A 23,213-nucleotide genomic window follows, 5' to 3' on the forward strand; every position below is an offset into this window, starting at 1 on the left:
GAATGCATCTGCACCTGAAAGAAAGTTAGAACATATGTCAAACACCACCAGGGTTACTCACAAGCTGCAAACACCTTATGTCAATCTAGGAATAGCATCTAGAGCCCAAGTACAGCCAACATTACAAATTCCCCCTCCCTATGGTTCGTCTTATTGCAGCAGGCCATGCGGCAGGGAAGAACAGCTCTGGCACAAATCTGTGCACACACCCGTGACACAGAAAGTGACAAACAGGGGGACATGAAACACGACACATCATGCTTGTGGTGAGGGTCTCGAGGGGAGAAGGCAAAAGGGACCCCAAAGACACACTAGGGAACACAGCACACCGGACAACAGGATACAGACTGGAGCTGTTCTGCACTGCCCGCCTGAAAGCTGCCATCAAAAGTAGAGCCTCTCCCTTTAGCTGTCCTAAGAGGCCTTTGGAGAAGATTGCTTTCCCCACTGCCAATTTTTAAATCTGGCCAAAGAACTGCCAACCTGATACTCTCCCATCGTCTCATCTCCAGACCGCGGCCCCCGACTTATCTTTTAGATGATCGGTGAGGGGAATCCACGCTGCACCTGAAATGAGTCTGCCTTGGAGGGCTCTGTGATGGCCTGTGAGCCTCTCGGTCAGCTGCAATCAAGAAAACCAAAACCAAAGTATGAGTCCAGAGTTATGTGGGCCAAATCCCACCAAGGCAGCTACTTGCTCTCTCCTGAGTGTGCCTGGCTCCTTCAGGCTCCAGCTTCATCCTGCTTCCAAGGCTGTGGCCTTCATTAGGAGTGGCACCTGGGTTACAGAAAGACAAAGTTAAATGGCATTCTTCTGAGTGCAGTGGATCACCTTGTGTGCTCTAAGACATGGCAATGCCTCTGCTAGGCTTCTCAGCCTTGTGTGGGGTGCCCTCAAATAAACACCCTTTCTCACCCTGCTGCTTGCAAACCCCCTCCTAAGAACTCCTAAACTGGATACCTGATCACCCTCCCTCTCCCAGTCACCATCCTCAACTCACCTGAAGCCTCAATCTCAAACATCATCCTTGACACTGGGCAGATCCCTCTTGTGACACGATGAATCTGCTGAAAAATTGTTGTGCTTGAGAGCTGAGCAATAACAGCCAGTTCTGTCCACTGCTCACCTTGACTGCTGGCATCCAGATTGACATCCTGAAAAGAAAGACAAAGAACAGAGCTGTAACACACTCACCATACACACTTCTGCTGCAGAGACAAATGGGGCCTCACCGGCTCGGGGCAATCCCCTCACCCGGGATGGGGCCCTCTGGCACACATTTAATCCATCTGAATCTGAAAAAAAAGTTAGGACAAGAGTCACACTCTTGTAGGATAACTGATGAGCTCCAGATGCCCTGTGCCCATCCACAGATCCCATCTAGAGTCCAACTACACCCCACATTACAAACTCCAAGTCTCCAAGACTTCTCCTATCGCACCAGGCTGTGCAGCACGGCAGAGCAGCCCCATCCCAAATGTGTGCAGACACCCGTGACACAGGACAGGACGTGACAAACAATAGGCACAAGACAGGAACAGAAATTTCTTGGCAAGGAAAATGGCTGCAAGGACTGAGAGAATGCAAAAGGAGATGAGTGAGCTGAGACCGATGGTGAGCTGATGAGGCTCAGAGAACTCTGAAGGAAGAAGATGATTACTGAATGATTAATTCCAAGAACAGCAAAGACGGATGCCTAGGAATCCTACAGTCAAAATCCTCTACCTAACCTCGTAATATTACAAGTCCTAATCCACCATAATGGATCCAGGTGGGGCACAGCTGTCCATACAGCTCAGAACAAGACCTGAAAAGACATCTGACTGGATGCTTCCAAAGAGAGAAGAGAGTCTGATGCCTGTCTGAGCTCGCGAGTCAAAAGCTCTGTGGCCTGGGTGCCAGACCAGGGAATGCAGAGATTACAGACGCTAACAATGATGCCAGGGGTACTGACAGGGCCCTCAAAGGCCTAAGGTAGAAGACAGGAGATAAACAACACACAATGCACAACAGACAAGTGACACGATGCACACGGGGACTGCTCTGCCCTGCACACCTCAGCACTGTGATCAAAAGTGAGACTTGGCTTTCATGGGGCCTAACGAGCCGTTTAATGAACACCCCCCGCTCCAAACTGGACTCAAAAACCCCTCCCAGGAATTCCCAAACAAGCACCATGCCTTCATCCCCACTGTGGGTCGCAGCCCTCTACTTATCTCTCAGACATCTGGGGATGCCAGTCTGTGTCAGGTGCAAAGAAAGGCCACCTCGTCAGCTGGGAAGGTCCTGCTGGCACTGGGCTGGTGTCTCTCAGACAGCTAGATTAAAGAGAACCAAACATCAGGGCCTGATCTTGGCACCGCATTGGCCAAAACCCCACCGCTCTGCTACTCACCGCGCTCCTAAGAAGGCCCGGCACCTCCTAACCCTGACCCTCTGCCACACGTGGAATGCATCTGCACCTGAAAGAAAGTTAGAACATATGTCAAACACCACCAGGGTTACTCACAAGCTGCAAACACCTTATGTCAATCTAGGAACAACATCTAGAGCCCAAGTACAGCCCACATTACAAATTCCCCCTCCCTATGGTTCGTCCTACTGCAGGAGGCCATGCGGCAGGGCAGAACAGCTCTGGCAAAAAATGTGTGCACACACCCGTGACACAGAAAGTGACAAACAGGGGGGACATGAAACACGACACATCATGCTTGTGGTGAGGGCCTCGAGGGGAAAAGGCAAAAGGGACCCCAAAGACACGCTAGGGAACACAGCACACCGGAAAACACGACAGACCGGAGCTGTTCTGCACTGCCCGCCTGAAAGCTGCCATCAAAAGTAGAGCCTCTCCCTTTAGCTGTCCTAAAAGGCCTTTGGAGAAGATTGCTTTCCTCTCTGCTCATTTTTGAATCTGTCCCAAAAACTCCCAACCTGCTACTCCACCATCTCCAGGCTGTGGCCCCCGACTTATCTTTTGGATGATCGGTGAATGGAATCCACATTGCACCTGAAATGAGTCTGCCTTGGAGGGCTCTGTGATGGCCTGTGAGCCTCTCGGTCAGCTGCAATCAAGAAAACCAAAATCAAAGAGTGAGTCCAGAGTTATGTGGGCCAAATCCCTGCAAGTCAGCTACTTGCCCTCTCCTGAGTGTGCCTGGCTCCTTCAGGCTCCAGCTTCATCCTGATTCCAAGGCTGTGGCCTTCATTAGCAGTTGCACCTGGGTTACAGAAAGACAAAGTTAAATGGCATTCCTCTGAGTGCAGTGGATCACCTTGTATGCTGTAAGCCATGGGAATGCCTCTGCTAGGCTTCTGAGACACCTTGGGAGGGGCTCTCAAATAAACAAATAAAGACCCTTTCTCACCCTGCTGCCTGCAAACCCCCTCTCAAGAACTCCTAACTGGATGCCTGCTCACCCTCCCTCTCCCAGTAACCATCCTCAACCCACCTGAAGCCTCAATCTCAAACATCATCCTTGACACTGGGCAGATCCCTCTTGTGACACGATGAATCTGCTGAAAAATTGTTGTGCTTGAGAGCTGAGCAATAACAACCAATTCTCTCCACTGCTCACGTTGACTGCTGGCATCCAGATTTACTTCCTAAAAGAAAGACAAAGAACAGCAGTGTAACAGAGTCAGTTGAGAGGTGTAACAGAGTCTGCTGCAGAGGCAAATGGGGCCTCACCTACTCAGGAGAATCCCCACACCTGGCATGGGGCCCTCTGGCACACATTTAATCCATCTGAACCTGAAAAAAAAGTTAGGACAAGAGTCACACTGTGGCAGGATAACTGATGAGCTCCAGATATGATGTGCCCATCTACAAATCCCATCTAGAGTCCAACTACACCCCACATTACAAACTCCAAGTCTCCAAGACTTCTCCTATCGCACCAGGCTGTGCAGCAGGGCAGAGCAGCTCCGGCACAAATGTGTGCTGAGAGCCATGACACAGGATAGGACAGACAACGGGGACACAACAGGAACAGAAATCTCTTGGCAAGGAAAACGGCTGCAAGGACTGAGAGAATGCAAAAGGAGATGAGTGAGCTGAGACCGATGGTGAGCTGATGAGGCTCAGAGAACTCTGAAGGAAGAAGATGATTACTGAATGATTAATTCCAAGAACAGCAAAGACGGATGCCTAGGAATCCTACAGTCAAAATCCTCTACCTAACCTCGTAATATTACAAGTCCTAATCCACCATAATGGATCCAGGTGGGGCACAGCTGTCCATACAGCTCAGAACAAGACCTGAAAAGACATCTGACTGGATGCTTCCAAAGAGAGAAGAGAGTCTGATGCCTGTCTGAGCTCGCGAGTCAAAAGCTCTGTGGCCCGGGTGCCAGACCAGGGAATGCAGAGATTACAGACGCTAACAATGATGCCAGGGGTACTGACAGGGCCCTCAAAGGCCTAAGGTAGAAGACAGGAGATACAAAAACAACACACAATGCACAACAGACAAGTGACACGATGCACACGGGGACTGCTCTGCCCTGCACACCTCAGCACTGTGATCAAAAGTGAGACTTGGCTTTCATGGGGCCTAACGAGCCGTTTAATGAACACCCCCCGCTCCAAACTGGACTCAAAAACCCCTCCCAGGAATTCCCAAACAAGCACCATGCCTTCATCCCCACTGTGGGTCGCAGCCCTCTACTTATCTCTCAGACATCTGGGGATGCCAGTCTGTGTCAGGTGCAAAGAAAGGCCACCTCGTCAGCTGGGAAGGTCCTGCTGGCACCGGGCTGGTGTCTCTCAGACAGCTAGATTAAAGAGAACCAAACATCAGGGCCTGATCTTGGCACCGCATTGGCCAAAACCCCACCACTCTGCTACTCACCGCGCTCCTAAGAAGGCCCGGCACCTCCTAACCCTGACCCTCTGCCACACGTGGAATGCATCTGCACCTGAAAGAAAGTTAGAACATATGTCAAACACCACCAGGGTTACTCACAAGCTGCAAACACCTTATGTCAATCTAGGAACAGCATCTAGAGCCCAAGTACAGCCAACATTACAAATTCCCCCTCCCTATGGTTCGTCTTATTGCAGCAGGCCATGCGGCAGGGAAGAACAGCTCTGGCACAAATCTGTGCACACACCCGTGACACAGAAAGTGACAAACAGGGGGACATGAAACACGACACATCATGCTTGTGGTGAGGGCCTCGAGGGGAAAAGGCAAAAGGGACCCCAAAGACACGCTAGGGAACACAGCACACCGGAAAACACGACAGACCGGAGCTGTTCTGCACTGCCCGCCTGAAAGCTGCCATCAAAAGTAGAGCCTCTCCCTTTAGCTGTCCTAAAAGGCCTTTGGAGAAGATTGCTTTCCTCTCTGCTCATTTTTGAATCTGTCCCAAAAACTCCCAACCTGCTACTCCACCATCTCCAGGCTGTGGCCCCCGACTTATCTTTTGGATGATCGGTGAATGGAATCCACATTGCACCTGAAATGAGTCTGCCTTGGAGGGCTCTGTGATGGCCTGTGAGCCTCTCGGTCAGCTGCAATCAAGAAAACCAAAATCAAAGAGTGAGTCCAGAGTTATGTGGGCCAAATCCCTGCAAGTCAGCTACTTGCCCTCTCCTGAGTGTGCCTGGCTCCTTCAGGCTCCAGCTTCATCCTGATTCCAAGGCTGTGGCCTTCATTAGCAGTGGCACCTGGGTTACAGAAAGACAAAGTTAAATGGCATTCCTCTGAGTGCAGTGGATCACCTTGTATGCTGTAAGCCATGGGAATGCCTCTGCTAGGCTTCTGAGACACCTTGGGAGGGGCTCTCAAATAAACAAATAAAGACCCTTTCTCACCCTGCTGCCTGCAAACCCCCTCTCAAGAACTCCTAACTGGATGCCTGCTCACCCTCCCTCTCCCAGTAACCATCCTCAACCCACCTGAAGCCTCAATCTCAAACATCATCCTTGACACTGGGCAGATCCCTCTTGTGACACGATGAATCTGCTGAAAAATTGTTGTGCTTGAGAGCTGAGCAATAACAACCAATTCTCTCCACTGCTCACGTTGACTGCTGGCATCCAGATTTACTTCCTAAAAGAAAGACAAAGAACAGCAGTGTAACAGAGTCAGTTGAGAGGTGTAACAGAGTCTGCTGCAGAGGCAAATGGGGCCTCACCTACTCAGGAGAATCCCCACACCTGGCATGGGGCCCTCTGGCACACATTTAATCCATCTGAACCTGAAAAAAAAGTTAGGACAAGAGTCACACTGTGGCAGGATAACTGATGAGCTCCAGATATGATGTGCCCATCTACAAATCCCATCTAGAGTCCAACTACACCTCACATTACAAACTCCAAGTCTCCAAGACTTCTCCTATCGCACCAGGCTGTGCAGCAGGGCAGAGCAGCTCCGGCACAAATGTGTGCTGAGAGCCATGACACAGGATAGGACAGACAACGGGGACACAACAGGAACAGAAATCTCTTGGCAAGGAAAACGGCTGCAAGGACTGAGAGAATGCAAAAGGAGATGAGTGAGCTGAGACCGATGGTGAGCTGATGAGGCTCAGAGAACTCTGAAGGAAGAAGATGATTACTGAATGATTAATTCCAAGAACAGCAAAGACGGATGCCTAGGAATCCTACAGTCAAAATCCTCTACCTAACCTCATAATATTACAAGTCCTAAACCACCATAATGGATCCAGGTGGGGCACAGCTGTCCATACAGCTCAGAACAAGACCTGAAAAGACATCTGACTGGATGCTTCCAAAGAGAGAAGAGAGTCTGATGCCTGTCTGAGCTCGCGAGTCAAAAGCTCTGTGGCCCGGGTGCCAGACCAGGGAATGCAGAGATTACAGATGCTAACAATGATGCCAGGGGTACTGACAGGGCCCTCAAAGGCCTAAGGTAGAAGACAGGAGATACACAAACAACACACAATGCACAACAGACAAGTGACACGATGCACACGGGGACTGCTCTGCCCTGCACACCTCAGCACTGTGATCAAAAGTGAGACTTGGCTTTCATGGGGCCTAACGAGCCGTTTAATGAACACCCCCCGCTCCAAACTGGACTCAAAAACCCCTCCCAGGAATTCCCAAACAAGCACCATGCCTTCATCCCCACTGTGGGTCGCAGCCCTCTACTTATCTCTCAGACATCTGGGGATGCCAGTCTGTGTCAGGTGCAAAGAAAGGCCACCTCGTCAGCTGGGAAGGTCCTGCTGGCACCGGGCTGGTGTCTCTGAGACAGCTAGATTAAAGAGAACCAAACATCAGGGCCTGATCTTGGCACCGCATTGGCCAAAACCCCACCACTCTGCTACTCACCGCGCTCCTAAGAAGGCCCGGCACCTCCTAACCCTGACCCTCTGCCACACGTGGAATGCATCTGCACCTGAAAGAAAGTTAGAACATATGTCAAACACCACCAGGGTTACTCACAAGCTGCAAACACCTTATGTCAATCTAGGAATAGCATCTAGAGCCCAAGTACAGCCAACATTACAAATTCCCCCTCCCTATGGTTCGTCTTATTGCAGCAGGCCATGCGGCAGGGAAGAACAGCTCTGGCACAAATCTGTGCACACACCCGTGACACAGAATGTGACAAACAGGGGGACATGAAACACGACACATCATGCTTGTGGTGAGGGTCTCGAGGGGAGAAGGCAAAAGGGACCCCAAAGACACACTAGGGAACACAGCACACCGGACAACAGGATACAGACTGCAGCTGTTCTGCACTGCCCGCCTGAAAGCTGCCATCAAAAGTAGAGCCTCTCCCTTTAGCTGTCCTAAAAGGCCTTTGGAGAAGATTGCTTTCCTCTCTGCTCATTTTTGAATCTGTCCCAAAAACTCCCAACCTGCTACTCCACCATCTCCAGGCTGTGGCCCCCGACTTATCTTTTGGATGATCGGTGAGGGGAATCCACGCTGCACCTGAAATGAGTCTGCCTGGGAGGGCTCTGTGATGGCCTGTGAGCCTCTCGGTCAGCTGCAATCAAGAAAACCAAAATCAAAGAGTGAGTCCAGAGTTATGTGGGCCAAATCCCTGCAAGTCAGCTACTTGCCCTCTCCTGAGTGTGCCTGGCTCCTTCAGGCTCCAGCTTCATCCTGATTCCAAGGCTGTGGCCTTTATTAGCAGTGGCACCTGGGTTACAGAAAGACAAAGTTAAATGGCATTCTTCTGAGTGCAGTGGATCACCTTGTATGCTGTAAGCCATGGGAATGCCTCTGCTAGGCTTCTGAGACACCTTGGGAGGGGCTCTCAAATAAACAAATAAAGACCCTTTCTCACCCTGCTGCCTGCAAACCCCCTCTCAAGAACTCCTAACTGGATGCCTGCTCACCCTCCCTCTCCCAGTAACCATCCTCAACTCACCTGAAGCCTCAATCTCAAACATCATCCTTGACACTGGGCAGATCCCTCTTGTGACACGATGAATCTGCTGAAAAATTGTTGTGCTTGAGAGCTGAGCAATAACAACCAATTCTCTCCACTGCTCACGTTGACTGCTGGCATCCAGATTTACTTCCTAAAAGAAAAACAAAGAACAGCAGTGTAACAGAGTCAGTTGAGAGGTGTAACAGAGTCTGCTGCAGAGGCAAATGGGGCCTCACCTACTCAGGAGAATCCCCACACCTGGCATGGGGCCCTCTGGCACACATTTAATCCATCTGAACCTGAAAAAAAAGTTAGGACAAGAGTCACACTGTGGCAGGATAACTGATGAGCTCCAGATATGATGTGCCCATCTACAAATCCCATCTAGAGTCCAACTACACCCCACATTACACACTCCAAGTCCCTGGGACTTCTCCTATCGCACCAGGCTGTGCAGCAGGGCAGAGCAGCTCGGGCACAAATGTGTGCTGAGAGCCATGACACAGGATAGGACAGACAACGGGGACACAACAGGAAAAGAAATCTCTTGGCAAGGAAAACGGCTGCAAGGACTGAGAGAATGCAAAAGGAGATGACCGAGCTGAGACCGATGGTGAGCTGATGAGGCTCAGAGAACCCTGGAGGAAGAAGATGATTACTGAATGATTTATTCCAAGAACAGCAAAGACTGATGCCTAGGAATCCTACAGTCAAAATCCTCTACCTAACCTCGTAATATTACAAGTCCTAATCCACCATAATGGATCCAGGTGGGGCACAGCTGTCCATACAGCTCAGAACAAGACCTGAAAAGACATCTGACTGGATGCTTCCAAAGAGAGAAGAGAGTCTGATGCTTGTCTGAGCTCCCTAGTCAAAAGCTCTGTGGCCTGGGCGCCAGGCCAAGGAGTGCAGAGATCACAGAGGCTAACAATGATGCCAGGGTTTCTCACAGGCCCCCCTAAGTGAAAGATATGGCATACGCAAACAACACATAATGCACAATAGAGAAGTGACACGAGACACACCGGGACTGCTCTGCCCTGCTGCACACCTCGGCACTGCAATCAAAAGTGAGACTTGGCTTTTATGGGGCCTAAGGGGCCACTTCATGAACACACCACACCCCCCTCCCCCAAAACTGGACTCAAAACCCCCTCCCAGGAATTCCCAAACCAGCACCCTGCTTTCATCCCCTCTGTGGGTCACAGCCCTCTACTTATCTCTCAGACATCTGGGGATGCTGGTCCCTGTCAGGTGCAAAGAAAGGCCACCTCGTCAGCTGGGAAGGTCCTGCTGGCACTGGGCTGGTGTCTCTGAGACAGCTAGAGTAAAGAGAACCAAACATCAGTCCCTGATCTTGGCACCGCATCGGCCAAAACCCCACCACTCAGCTACTCACCGCACTCCTAAGAAGGCCCGACACCTCCTAACTCTGACCCCCTGCCACACATGGAATGCGTCTGCACCTGAAAGAAAGTTACAACATATGCCAAACACCACCAGGATAACTCAAAAGGTGCAAACACCTTATGTCAATCTAGGAATAGCATCTAGAGCCCAAGTACAGCCAGCATTACAAATTCCAACGCCCCACGGTTTCTCCTACTGCAGCAGGCCATGCGGCAGGGCAGAACAGCTCCGGCACAAATGTGTGCACACACCCGTGACACAGAAAGTGGCAAACAGGGGGGACATGAAACACGACACATCATGCTTGTGGTGAGGGTCTCGAGGGGAGAAGGCAAAAGGGACCCCAAAGACACACTAGGGAACACAGAACACTGGACAACACAACACAGACCGGAGCTGTTCTGCACTGCCCGCCTGAAAGCTGCCATCAAAAGGAGAGCCTCTCCCTTTAGCTGTCCTAAGAGGCCCTTGGAGAAGATTGCTTTTCCGGCTGCCAATTTTCAAATCTGCCCCAAGAACTCCCAACCCACTATTCTCTCATCTCCAGGCCAAGGCCCTCGACTTATCTTTTGGATGATCGGTGATGGGAATCCACGTTGCACCTGAAATGAGTCTGCCTCGGAGGGCCTCGTGATGGCCTGTGAGCCTCTCGGTGAGCTACAATAAAGAAAACCAAAACCAAAGTATGAGTCCAGAGTTATGTGGGCCAAATCCCACCAAGGCAGCTACTTGCCCTCTCCTGAGTGTGCCTGGCTCCTTCAGGCTCCAGCTTCATCATGATTCCAAGGCCTTCATTAGGAGTGGCACCTGGGTTGGAGAAAGGCAAAGTTAAATGGCATTCCCCTGAGTGCAGTGGATGACCTTGTGTGCTGTAAGACATGGGAATGCCTCTGCTAGGCTTCTGAGAAGCCTTGTGTGGGGGAGGCCTCAAATAAACAAATAAAGACCCTTTCTCACCCTGCTGCCTGCAAACTCCCTCCCAAGAACTCCTAACTGCTCACCCTCCCTCTCCCAGTCACAATCCTCAACTCACCTGAAGCCTCAATCTCAAACATCATCTTGGACCTTGGGCGGATCCCTCTTGTGACATGATCAATCTGCTGAATAAAATGTTGTGCTTGACACAGCTTGGAATTTCAGGGAGTTGCACTCCTCAATTAAAAAAAAAAACAAAACAAAAAAAAACCCAACAAAACCAATCCCAAAAACAAACAAAGAAAAAAAACCAAACAAACAAAACCCACACAAACAATAAATCCCAAAACACCTAACTCCCCACAGAAACAAAAAAACCACAGAAAACATCAAAAAATCCAAAACCCCCACAAAAACCAACTAAAAACCCCAAAATGAAAACCAAAAAAAACCAAAAATTCCACCAAAAGAAATCCAACCAAAAAAACAACCAGAGCAAAACTAAAAATTACAAAAGCACCTTACCACTCCTAAACACAAAACCCAAAATCACAAACCTAAATACTCCCTGTATTCCATGCTGTTTTCTTCACAGAATCTTCCAAGCCTCTGTGCTTTAGATGCCCAGAAACACCTGCTGAAAAGATGCTGAGACGGGCTGAAAAAGCCTCTTCACTGAAATGAGGAGAGCTCTTAACTCAGCACATCCCAGAGAGGGAATGAAGCCCCTCAGCCACGGCTGGGGTTAATATACCCCTGATTGTGCCCGCCTCTCGTTCCCATGGCACCCAGGAAAAGGGAGGGGGCGAATCCCACCAAGCCCTCAGAGCAGCTGCAGCTGTTTGGCTCCTCTGACTCACATTCAAGGGCAGTAAAGGGCTTGTTATAGAAGAAAACTTTTCAGAAAAGGAACAGTGCTTTCTTTTTTTGCAACAACTACTTGGAGCAGAAGAACAGAAAACTGGCAAGATATAAAACTTTGTGGTAAGGTTACATAGCTAGATCAATTGGGTAATTGGGTAATTTGCTGTTACCTTACATAATTATTCTGTGTTTAACAAAAGCCATCTAATAAATTCACACCCAAAACTCCAGCAGCCCAGCTGGCCCTACCAAATCTCTATGTTTATGCATACAGTAAACAAAACCAAAATCCCAGTAATACCTATCAGAAGTCTGTGAAAGAAACCTCTTGAAATTGATCCTACCTCAAATACAAAACAACCCATGCAAAGTTAGCTTGACTCAATAAACAATTTACACAGAGCTAATAACACCAAGAAATAAAACAGCACACCATATACCACCAAAGAATATAATAGTGAAGAAAAAAGAAACCACTTTTTTTTTTTTTTAAAGCTTTTGCCAGGACTCCAACAACAACTTCTTCTCCTTCTGAAATGTCCCTTCTCCTTCCCAAATTCCTTACAACTTCTGAGTTTACATCCAAGCAAAAAGCAAAATTCGTGCACTTGTGCGTTCGATGCTCCTGCCAGATTCTCTGTTTCCCTCCACATCTTCTTACACTTTCAGTCTTCACTCTGTCCTGCCGTGATGAGTTTGACGGACGAATTGGTAAACGTTAAGAGAGGATTTCCCTGCCTCCCTCCCCAGAGCTGGTTTCCTTAGTGCATTTCACTCAATCCCAGGCCGGCAACGATGCACGCTCACCTCAAGCGTGCAAGGCTCACAGCTGCTCGGCTAAATGCGGCTGTAAACGGCTAAACTCGGCCATTGTCATCTGCATTCGGCTGGACTCGACCCTTCGGCACGGATCGCCTCGCTTCGGCCGAACTCGGAGCCGCTCTCTGCGCTCGGCGCGCCTCGGCTCGCTTCGGCCGAACTCGGAGCCGATCAGTGCGCCCGGCGCGGCTCGGCTCGCTTCGGCCGAACTCGGAGCCGATCAGTGCGCCCGGCGCGGCTCGGCTCGCTTCGGCCGAACTCGGAGCCGCTCTCTGCGCTCGGCGCGCCTCGGCGCTCTTCGGCCGAACTCGGAGCCTCTCTGTGCGCCCGGCGCGCCTCGGCTCGCTTCGGCCGAACTCGGAGCCGCTCTCTGCGCCCGGCGCGCCTCGGCTCGCTTCGGCCGAACTCGGAGCCGCTCTCTGCGCTCGGCGCGCCTCGGCTCGCTTCGGCCGAACTCGGAGCCGCTCTCTGCGCTCGGCGCGCCTCGGCTCGCTTCGGCCGAACTCGGAGCCGCTCTCTGTGCGCCCGGCGCGGCTCGGCTCGCTTCGGCCGAACTCGGAGCCGCTCTCTGCGCCCGGCGCGGCTCGGCTCGCTTCGGCCGAACTCGGAGCCGATCAGTGCGCCCGGCGCGGCTCGGCTCGCTTCGGCCGAACTCGGAGCCGATCAGTGCGCCCGGCGCGGCTCGGCTCGCTTCGGCCGAACTCGGAGCCGCTCTCTGCGCTCGGCGCGCCTCGGCTCGCTTCGGCCGAACTCGGAGCCTCTCTGTGCGCCCGGCGCGGCTCGGCTCGCTTCGGCCGAACTCGGAGCCGCTCTCTGCGCTCGGCGCGGCTCGGCTCGCTTCGGTCGAACTCGGAGCCGCTCTCTGCGCTCGGCGCGGCTCGCTTCGGCCGAACTCGGAGCCGATCAGTGCGCTCGGCGCGCCTCGGCTCTCTTCGGCCGAACTCGGAGCCGCTCTCTGCCCTCGGCGCGTCTCGGCTCGCTTCGGCCCAACTCGGAGCCGCTCTCTCCGCGTTCGGCTGAGCTCGCCTCGGCTCGGCTCCCTGACGGCGGGCAAGCGGCGCCGCCTCACGTTAAACTCGCCCGGCTCGGGGCTCTCCTGCTGCCGCGTCCCGCGGGCGGCCCGGCCATCGCACGGACACGATCGGGAGCGCGGCGTGGCACAGGAGCTCATTGGGCAGTGACCGCACTCGCGCTAATTAGCGCGCACGAGAGCAGCGGGCTTGGTTCGGCTGAGCTCGGCTCCGTTCAGGCAGCCTCGCAAGCCTGGCCTCGGTTCGCTCGAGGCCGTCAGGTTCCGCCGGTCTCGCCTTGGTTCGGCCGAAGGAGGCGTCGTTCGCTCGTGTTTTTACAAATATCTTTCTATATTGACTGTATATTTCTATATTTAATTTTATACTTCTATAATACTTCCATTATTCCAAATAAAAACCCCGTCTCTAACCAAATAAATAAAAAAACCCTTCTTTTAAAGGATACTGAAATATTTTTTATTTATACTTTGTATAATTATACATTCATATTTTAATTTATCGTTTCTTTGGATGTATTACATTAATAATGATATATTATATATATAAAATTTTAAAATAGATTTAAATTATTATTTAAATTATGTATAATATCTACTGCTACAACTAATTTTTTCTGATATTTTAAATTTTTATATTTATCTGTATGTATTTATTATATATTTCTAAACTTAGATTTCTACCTTTATATTATTTGCATTTATAATTTTTACAATCAAAACACTGCCTATTGACCAATAAAGAAAACCCGCTTTATTTAAGTATTTTAAAAATATTTTCATGTTTATAATTTTCATATTTATATTTATAATTTGTTCAATATTACATGAGAACACACCTGCTCCTGCACCGCAGTGGGGCCCCCTCTCCTGGGGACCTTGGGGTGCCCCAACGGCCTCAGAGCCCCGAGTCTTCACCCCCTTCTCCTCTATTTAGAAACTACACTGGAACTTTTTTCTGGAAATAAAGACATTACCTAAATCCTCTCCCCGTGTCCTAGACAGATGGATATTCAGTTATTAGTTGGCTGGGCAGCAGTTTCTTAAATAGAATGATAAACAAGATGTGAACATTTCAGCTACAAGCAAATAGGCAAATCTGAACAAGGTACTGGTGGGCGACCACTGAAGTTATTTTGAAGGAATTTTTTAAACAATAAAATATTGATACCACAAAAATAAAGCAAAAAGCTAACTACTGGCTAAGAAAAAATTAACTTTTGACAGCAACAACATTCCAACCACACAGGCTTTTTCCCGATGTCATACCTTATAACTACCTCTCTTGGGAATTCTCATCATGTATCCCAAAAGGAATAAATACCTCAGAGCGTCCTAAAGCAAAAAGTAGCACACATGAGCTCCTCACACTCCCGGGAGGCCTGCACAGCGTGCACTGAGTCTGCAACAAATTCTGCTCAGTGAGAGTCTGCAAACAAAGGTTCAATTGATGAATTGAACTGATTGTAAAGGGAGGTTTTCTAAGCACAGAAGCACAACAAAGAACAAGCAAAAACAATTCTTAAAAAAAACCTGCAAGTTTTATTTAGCATATATGCGACTGATTTCCACCCTGTGGCTTCTCACTTTGATTCGCGTCTGTAGGTTCAGGAAGATGACAATGCACACTCTGCCCTCCCTGAGCCCCCCACAGCAGCTGAGCGCTGCTCCGTGCGCTCAGATCGTCAGGAACTGGATTGCCCGCATGGACTGGAACTGCTCTGCTGCAGATTCAGGAGAGAGAGGCTGGCTGAGGCGTCGTCCCAATTCCATTTCTGTGTGACGAGAAGCGGTTTGTTCCCAACGGGTGCAACAATCCCCAGCTCGCTTCCATGGTGAGTACCGATGGCACACAAATGGCAGCCTGAGGAAATCGTGTTCTGGGCTCTAAGTGGTCGGGACAGGGTCTGATTTTTTGTTTTGCATCTGTATGATGATTAGTACGACAGGGCCCTGATCGATGACATGGCAGCACAGAATTAAAAACTCCTCAATAGGATTACATCGACTTCTAGGAAAAGACAAAAGCCTAGGACCCTTCTGAAATCTATTTTTAATGCGAAGCACACGGATTGTCACTATGCTGTGCCTTCCAGCTTTTCAAAGCAGCTTACCTCTGAAGACCAGAAAACATTTATTTCTACAGAAACAATGGGCAACCCCCAGGCTAATCTCAGCGCTACTGTTTAATAGGGGATCTGCCAGCGTGCCAGTCCAGCTTCAAGTGTGCTTTATTTCAGTCTAACATCCCCTCAAAATTCTTCTCACATCTCCCAACCCTGACATCTTATTTTTCCCTAAAGCTTCTCATCATTAGCAATTTCCAAGTAACATGGTATTTTTACAACATTCAAAAATGTCATGCTGGACTGTGCTAGAGAGTAATTTGCAAATATAAGCTTAGCAAAGTTTGAATTGACTTGTCCAGAGAAAAAACCTACAAGTGAACACCTACACCTGCCTACAAAGAGCTAACAAGCCCCTGGCAGCTGCCAGCATCAAAGCACAGCGAATGTTTCTAATACAGGGCAAGGATAACAATATCACCTTTTGTTCTCTCCAGCTTGTTTTCCCTGCAGTCATATTTTGCTTCTTATGATTTTTTTAGTCTCTGCATCTTCTTGGACAGCACCGAGCCCGACGACAAGGATACGAGAGTCTTTCCCTGCCGTAGGGAGAGAACCAGGAAAACAGTTAAAATAAGAACAGGGTAGTTTGAAATTCATACTTCCAATGAGAAGCAGCGCCTAACAAACAGAACAAAAGTAAACAAAGCATGGTACCTCCCTGGGGACAGAAGACTTACAAACTCTCCAGGATTTACAATTCTAGCGACCAACCCCTTCAGGACGGCAGCCAAGTGTCCCATGAGGTGGTGCTGCACCAAAGAACCATCTGAGAGGTTCCAAAGAGTGAAACGCACAATATTTTGCAAAGCCGTAAAATCTTGCAAAATAACAAAAATACAATAGATGTAAACTACAGGGTAAGAGTACAAGTGTTCACTTTAAGAGCTGGAACCATCCAGGTGAGCACCTGATAACTGGATCCTCACCAGAGTTTGAACCCTTCAGGACACAGAAGGGTTTTCCCCAGAAATTTCACAGACTGAGTTTTGATACAAGTATACTTGCCAGACCCTCAGAAACATCACCCATTCTCCAGGTGTCTGGAGAGAACTGCAAATGGCTCTCACGTAGTTTGAGCTAGCTCTGTAAGGTCTCAGGGTGAATTTCACCAGATGCAACCAAACTGGGCAACTCCCAGTGGGACAGAAGGAACCCAAAGCTTGGGTTCGCAGAGCTGCAGCAAATACTGAGGAAACAAACATAACAGCGTAAAAAATAATAAACCATCCTTTTTTTTTCCTCTTGCTTTTGTTTTTTTCTTATTCAGATCAGCATAGCAATTAAAGAGAAGGTGAAAAACTCACCATTACTGAACATTTCATCATCTGTAGGCTGAGCATCCTTAGCACAGAGGACTCCAAAGTTAAAATTCACCGATCCCTGGGAAATAAAACCAAATATTGTATGATAAACAATCAAACAGCAGACGTAAAAATTTGTTTCCTCTAAGGACTTTCGGGTACGTATGTACCTTTGCATACATCCAACACATTGGAACATACACTTTATACCATCTCCTAATAAGTAAAAATTTACCTTTAAACTTTGATAGTACAGCATAAAATTATGAACTTAAATTGGTGATCTGTTATTATTAAGTTGGTGCCTAAAGTTATTTCTGCTGTCAGGTTCAAAAAAACATTAATTTTTTTTACTGGAATGAGCAATTGATTTCAAAGTCATCACAAGCCCACCAAAACACAAAGCAGTATTCACTGGATGGGTCTGTGAGCTAGAAGTAGTTAGGCTTGTACTTCCCTCTTGCTCTTCCAGAACCAATAAATCCTGTCAACAAAACCAGGATCTATAGCCCACTGCTGTGAAAGATTCTACGAGGATGATGGTTTGATTTGTGTTTAGAAGTTTTGATTTGAAATGGCCAGTTCAATGGATAAAGACAGTTTAGGTAGTATTACATTGCTATTATTATTATTTCTATTATTATTTTTACTATTACTACTGCTATTGTTATCATCTGCTACTGGAAGAAACAAACCAGTAGTACCTATACTTAATTACTTTTATTTCCAGGAAATAATAAAGAAAAAGAACCAAACCAAAAAAAGTCACTTCCTACCTTTTATATCAAGGGATGAAAAATTTCTCTTGGGCTCTTCTCCAATTTATCAAGACTCATAGCACTGAAAGGCAAACAAAACAGTGCTTTATAGAAGGGCAAGTGCACATTTCAAGGCTGAACCACCAACTGATTGCAGTGACAGCAGTTACAACATGAATCGTTCCCAGAGCCTCTGTTAAATGGAATGTTCTGTGGAACTGCCGTTTCTTTCCCAAAACACTAACTTCCAACACTTCCTAATCATATTTTGTATTTTAAAACAAAGGAAGTTAGTGAGACTCTGTGCGGAGGTCAGGTTTAAATTTATTTCCTTCTAAAGCACAGAGCTCTGTTCCATCACCCTTCACTTCGGCTCTACACTGAATCGTGGTGAGCATTTGAGGAGTGCTCCATAATCAATTCTATTTCTCTCTTTTTCTAGCTCTCTCTATTCCTAAATCATTCCAGACAAGTCAAATGAAAAATGAAAAAAACAAGTTCAGCATCAAAGTCACACTTTTTCCCGTTGTCTGGTCAAGAACAGGCTCTAAATCCACTTACTGCTGCCTTCAACGATTCAGACTTGCAAAAGCATTCTTACATATTTTACAGGTTTATCATAAAACCCACAGAACGCAAGCTCTGAATTACAGGAAAAGGTACACAGGCAAATATCTAAAGGGATCACTTATTAGTAAATACATACCTTGATAGAGATCGCACTGAGAACCTTTCTGAGGGACTCTAAGGGACGCATGTTTTCTGAGCACCCTATAAACAAGAAAAGCTAGGATATAGTACAGGACATCCCCACTTTTTCTACATATTCAAATAGTATTTTTAATAAAAACAATTCAGTTAAAAAAGAAGGAAGAAAACCAAGCTAATTTTACTCAGCTGTATTTACTGCCGATTTAGAGAACAATCCCGGGCAGCGTCGGCCGTTGCGGCACACGTCGCGCCGGCAGCAGGGCCTGCCGGGAGTTGGAGTCTCGGGCTGGTAGCCACTCATGTGCCGCGATAGCCGTTGCGTCACACGCCGCGCCGGCAGCAGGGCCTGCCGGGAGTTGTAGTCTCGGGCTGACAGCCACGGCTCCGTCCCCCGCCACCGGGAGCTGCAGTCCCTCCCGGGCATCAAACGGGTCCTTCGCCCCAGGGCGGGGAAGGACCTGAGGCAGGACCGCTCCTCCCGAATGCCCTCTCTTTTCCCCTCCAACTCTTTTTCTTTTTTTAACGCTGTTTTTCACCCCTTTCCCTTCCCTTCTGCTCTCCTGCTTTCTTTCCTTTCCTTTCCTTTTTTTCCCCTTCCCTTTCCCTTTCTTTTTCTTGTATTTGTAATCTTGGTTTTCCTTCCTAGCTTTAGAATCAAAAAGCAGCAGTAGTAACTTTCAGGCTACCTGGGAGTAAAAAAAACCCCAAAACTATAATGATTGAAAGAAAACTATTTATTCCCTGGGAGCCTGAAATTTTCTACTGCTGCACATGACACAGAGCTTTTTATTCCTTCTTATATACAGTTGATATTTTATACTCGCTTTATACACCGCCCCCTGCCGTCTGCACCGGCGCTCTGCAGGCAGAGTGCTGCGGCGTCGTTCGGTTCTGTTTAAATAAACTCGGCTAAATTAGGCTTGGTTCGGCTTAGGTCTAAAATCGTTTCGGTTCGGCTTTTCGTCTAAATTCGGCTTTTCCGGCTCTTCGGCTGAACTCGGCCCGGTTGGGCTAAAGTCGGTCATATTCGGCTCTTTGTCTAAATGCGGCCAATGTCGGCTACAGTCGGCTATCGGTTACACTCGGCTATCATCGGCTCTTCGTCTCAAGTCGGCTGTGTTCAGCTACACTCGGCTCTTCGTCTCAAGTCGGCTGTGTTCGGCCACACTCGGCTCTTCGGTGAAACTCGGCTGTTTTCGGCCACACTCGGCTCTTCGGTGAAACTCGGCTATTTTCGGCTACACTCGGCTCTTCGGGGAAACTCGGCTGTTTTCGCCCACACTCGGCTCTTCGGCTCTTCGGAACAATTCGGCCCGGCTCGGCTCCCTCAGGGCGGGAAAGCGGCTGTCAGAGGACCCCGGCACAGCGAGGCGTTTAGCCACATGCCTGTCACAAACCCACCGAAATACGCCCGCCCGCGGCGCCGCTGAGACCACAGCATGTGTCGGGTACACTTGAAACGTCACAGAAAATACCACCGGGGCCGCGCCGGGGTCAGTATTCCATGCAGGCAGTCCAGTGACACCCACCCCGGTCCTCCACTTCCCCGCCCTTTTCGCCGCCCTGTTGAGAAGGTCAACCCAAAGTCCGCGACATCCGCGACGCGCCACTCCCAAGGTGGCGGCCTCTCGGCGCAGGGCTGCAGTACCGCGCTCTGCCCACAAGGCGGCAGCACTGCCGCCCGCCCCAGCCGGGGGCGCAGCGCGCCTCGGGGCTGCGGGCAGGCAAGGTGGCAAAAAAGAACAGGGGCGACCCCCGCCGAAAACTGCTCTGAAATAAATGCCAAAAACCTGCCTCTTACCCCACCAGAATCAAACAAGGCCCCTTGCTTTAAAGCCATGTTTAAATAAATTTTTTATTTCCATTTTTCGTATTTATATTCACATGCATAGCTATAGTGGACATTGATGTAGCATGTAATTTATATAACATTATTCTATTTCTATTATTTATATTTACTTATATTTTGTGCTTTTATAAATATCTTTCCACATTGATTGCATATTTCTATGTCTAAAATTACATTTCTATCATGCTTTCACTATTTAAAATACAAATCCCATCCTAACTAAATAAATACAAAAAAGCTCTATTCTTTTAAACTACATTGAAATATTTTTATATTTATAGCGCTCATGACTATATTCACATTTATATTTGCAGTTTATACTTAAGTATTATATTAATCATTATGTATAACATGTATCCTATTCAAATAGGAGATAAATTATTTTCCTAATTATGTACCATATCTACTGCTACAACTTATTTTTCCTTACATTTTTAATTTTTATATTAACCTTCAGCTATTTATGATCTATTTCTATTCTTAGATTTCTACCTTTATATTATTTGTATTTATAATGTTTATACTAAAACACCTGCTTTTGCCAAATAAAAAAAAAAATCCCCTTTATTTTAAACTACTTAAAAAAACCTAGAGTATATCAATCTGGTATAACATATAACAAATGATAGATATGATAGATGTAAAATTGATATAAATATTGTAGTGTATTATAGGAAATAAATAAAAATCAATATGATCCATAACACAAGTAATACTGTATAAATGTTATATTTATGTTATTTTATATTTCAAATAATTTAACATTTCTTTATATATTTGCATATACTTGACAAACATTTCTATATTTATACTTGGGTTGCGATTTTTTTCTGGGTGTTTTCTGGGTCTTTTCTTGCCCTTCTTCGAATTTTTTTCTGGGTTATTTCTTGTCCATCTTGGGGGTTTTTTCTGGGTTTTTTCTTGCCCATCTTCAGACTTTTTTCTGGTTTCCTTCTTGCCCATCTCAGAGTGTTTTTTTTGGGTTTTTTTCTGGGTTTTTTTCTTGCCCATCTTGGGTGATTTTCTGGGGTTTTTCTACGTTTTTTTCTTGCCCATCTGGGATTATTTTCTGGGGTTTTTTTCTCGTTGCTTTCTTGCCCATCCTGGGCTTTTTCTGGGTTTTTTTCTTGTCCATCATGTGGTTTTTTTCTGGTTTTTTCCTGCTCATCTTCGTCTGGTTTTCTGGGTTTTAAGCCAAAATCGGTACATATCATGTCAGTTCATGCAATACAACCCGGCTGGGGATTTTTTATTCTAAATTTAACAAGGAGTCGCAAAACCTGGAAAGCAAAAGTCACACACACAAGGTTAAATCCAGTCAGCATGCACTCACACACGCAGAAACGAGCAGACACAGACAGACACAGCCACGTGCTCTCACACACGCTCACACAATCTTTCCACTTAAATGCTCACTGCGGCCCTTACTCGAGATGCTGAAGAACGTGCTGTGACACATCTTCTGGCTGCCGCTCCTTGAGGTAAAATGGCAGATCCTGGGGAAATCAGCAGCCTCGGGGACCTGTGAGACGACAGGAAGGGTCAACGAGTGGCTATCTGACAGCTAGGACTTGTCTCCTCTCTGGACTGATAAATTTTCTACCCAAAATCCAATAGAAGACAGATGTATAGGTACATAGAACATAAGCCACCATAGGCAGATACAATACAAGCCAGGACTTGCAAAAATTCTCTGGAAGATGAATTCTTGCGCCCTATTCCCTTTCAGAAGAAGGAACCTACACAACTACTGCAGTCATCTGAGGAGGTGCACCTGAAAAAAAAGTTAGGACAACAGTCAGACGGTTCAATGAGAACTGAAGAGCTCCAGATATCCTGTGTCCATCTACAAATCCCATCTAGAGTCCAACTACACCCCACACTGCACATTACAAATCCCCGGGCCCTCTCCTATTGCACCAGGCTATGCGGCAGGGCAGAGCAGCTCGGGCACAAATGTGTGCTGAGAGCCGTGACACAGGATGGACAGGACAGGACAGACAACGGGGACACAACACAGACAGAAAATTCTAGGCAAGGAAAATGGCTGCAAGGACTGAGAGAATGCAAAAGGAGATGACCGAGTTCAAACTGATGGTGAGCTGATGAGGCTCAGAGAACCCCGAAGGAAGAAGATGATAACGGAATGATTTCTTCTAAGAACTGCAAAGATGGATGCCTAGGAATCCTACGGTCAGAATCCTCTACCTAACCTCATATTACGCCAAGTCCTAATCCACCAAAATGGATCCAGGTGGGGGCATAGCTGTCCATACAGCCCAGACCAAGACCTGACAAGACATCAGATGCGATGCTTCCAAAGACAGAACAGAGTCTGACGCCTGTCTGAGCTCCCCAGTCAAAAGTTCTGTGGCCTGGGTGCCAGGCCAGGGAATGCAGAGATCACAGATGCTAACAAGGATGCCAAGATTAATGACAGGCACCCCTAAGGTAAAAGACATGGGATACACAAACAACACACAATTCACAACAGACAAGTGACACGAGACACACCGGGACTGGTCTGCCCTGCTGCACACCTCAGCACTGTGATCAAAAGTGAGACTTGGCTTCTATGGGGCCTAAGGGGCCACTTCATTAACACCCCCCCACCTCCAAACTGGACTCAAAACCCCCTCCCTGTAATCCCCAAACCAGCACCGTGCTTTCAGCCCCTCTGTGGGTCACGGCCCTCTACTTATCTCTCATACAGCTGGGGATGCTGGTCCCTGTCAGGTGCAAAGAAAGGCCACCTCATCAGATGGGAAGGTCCTGCTGGCACCGGGCTGGTGTCTCTCAGACAGCTAGATTAAAGAGAACCAAACATCAGTGCCTGATCTTGGCACCGCATCGGCCAAAACCCCACCACTCTGCTACTCACCGCGCTCCTAAGAAGGCCCGGCACCTCCTGACCCTGACCCTCTGCCACACGTGGAATGCGTCTGCACCTGAAAGAAAGTTAGAACACATGTCAAACATCACCAGGATAACTCACAAGCTGCAAACACCATATGTCAATCTAGGAACAACATCTAGAGCCCAAGTACAGCCCACATTAGAAATTTC

This window comes from Ammospiza caudacuta, chromosome 33 (assembly GCF_027887145.1).
Source record: "Ammospiza caudacuta isolate bAmmCau1 chromosome 33, bAmmCau1.pri, whole genome shotgun sequence".
NCBI lineage: Eukaryota > Metazoa > Chordata > Aves > Passeriformes > Passerellidae > Ammospiza > Ammospiza caudacuta.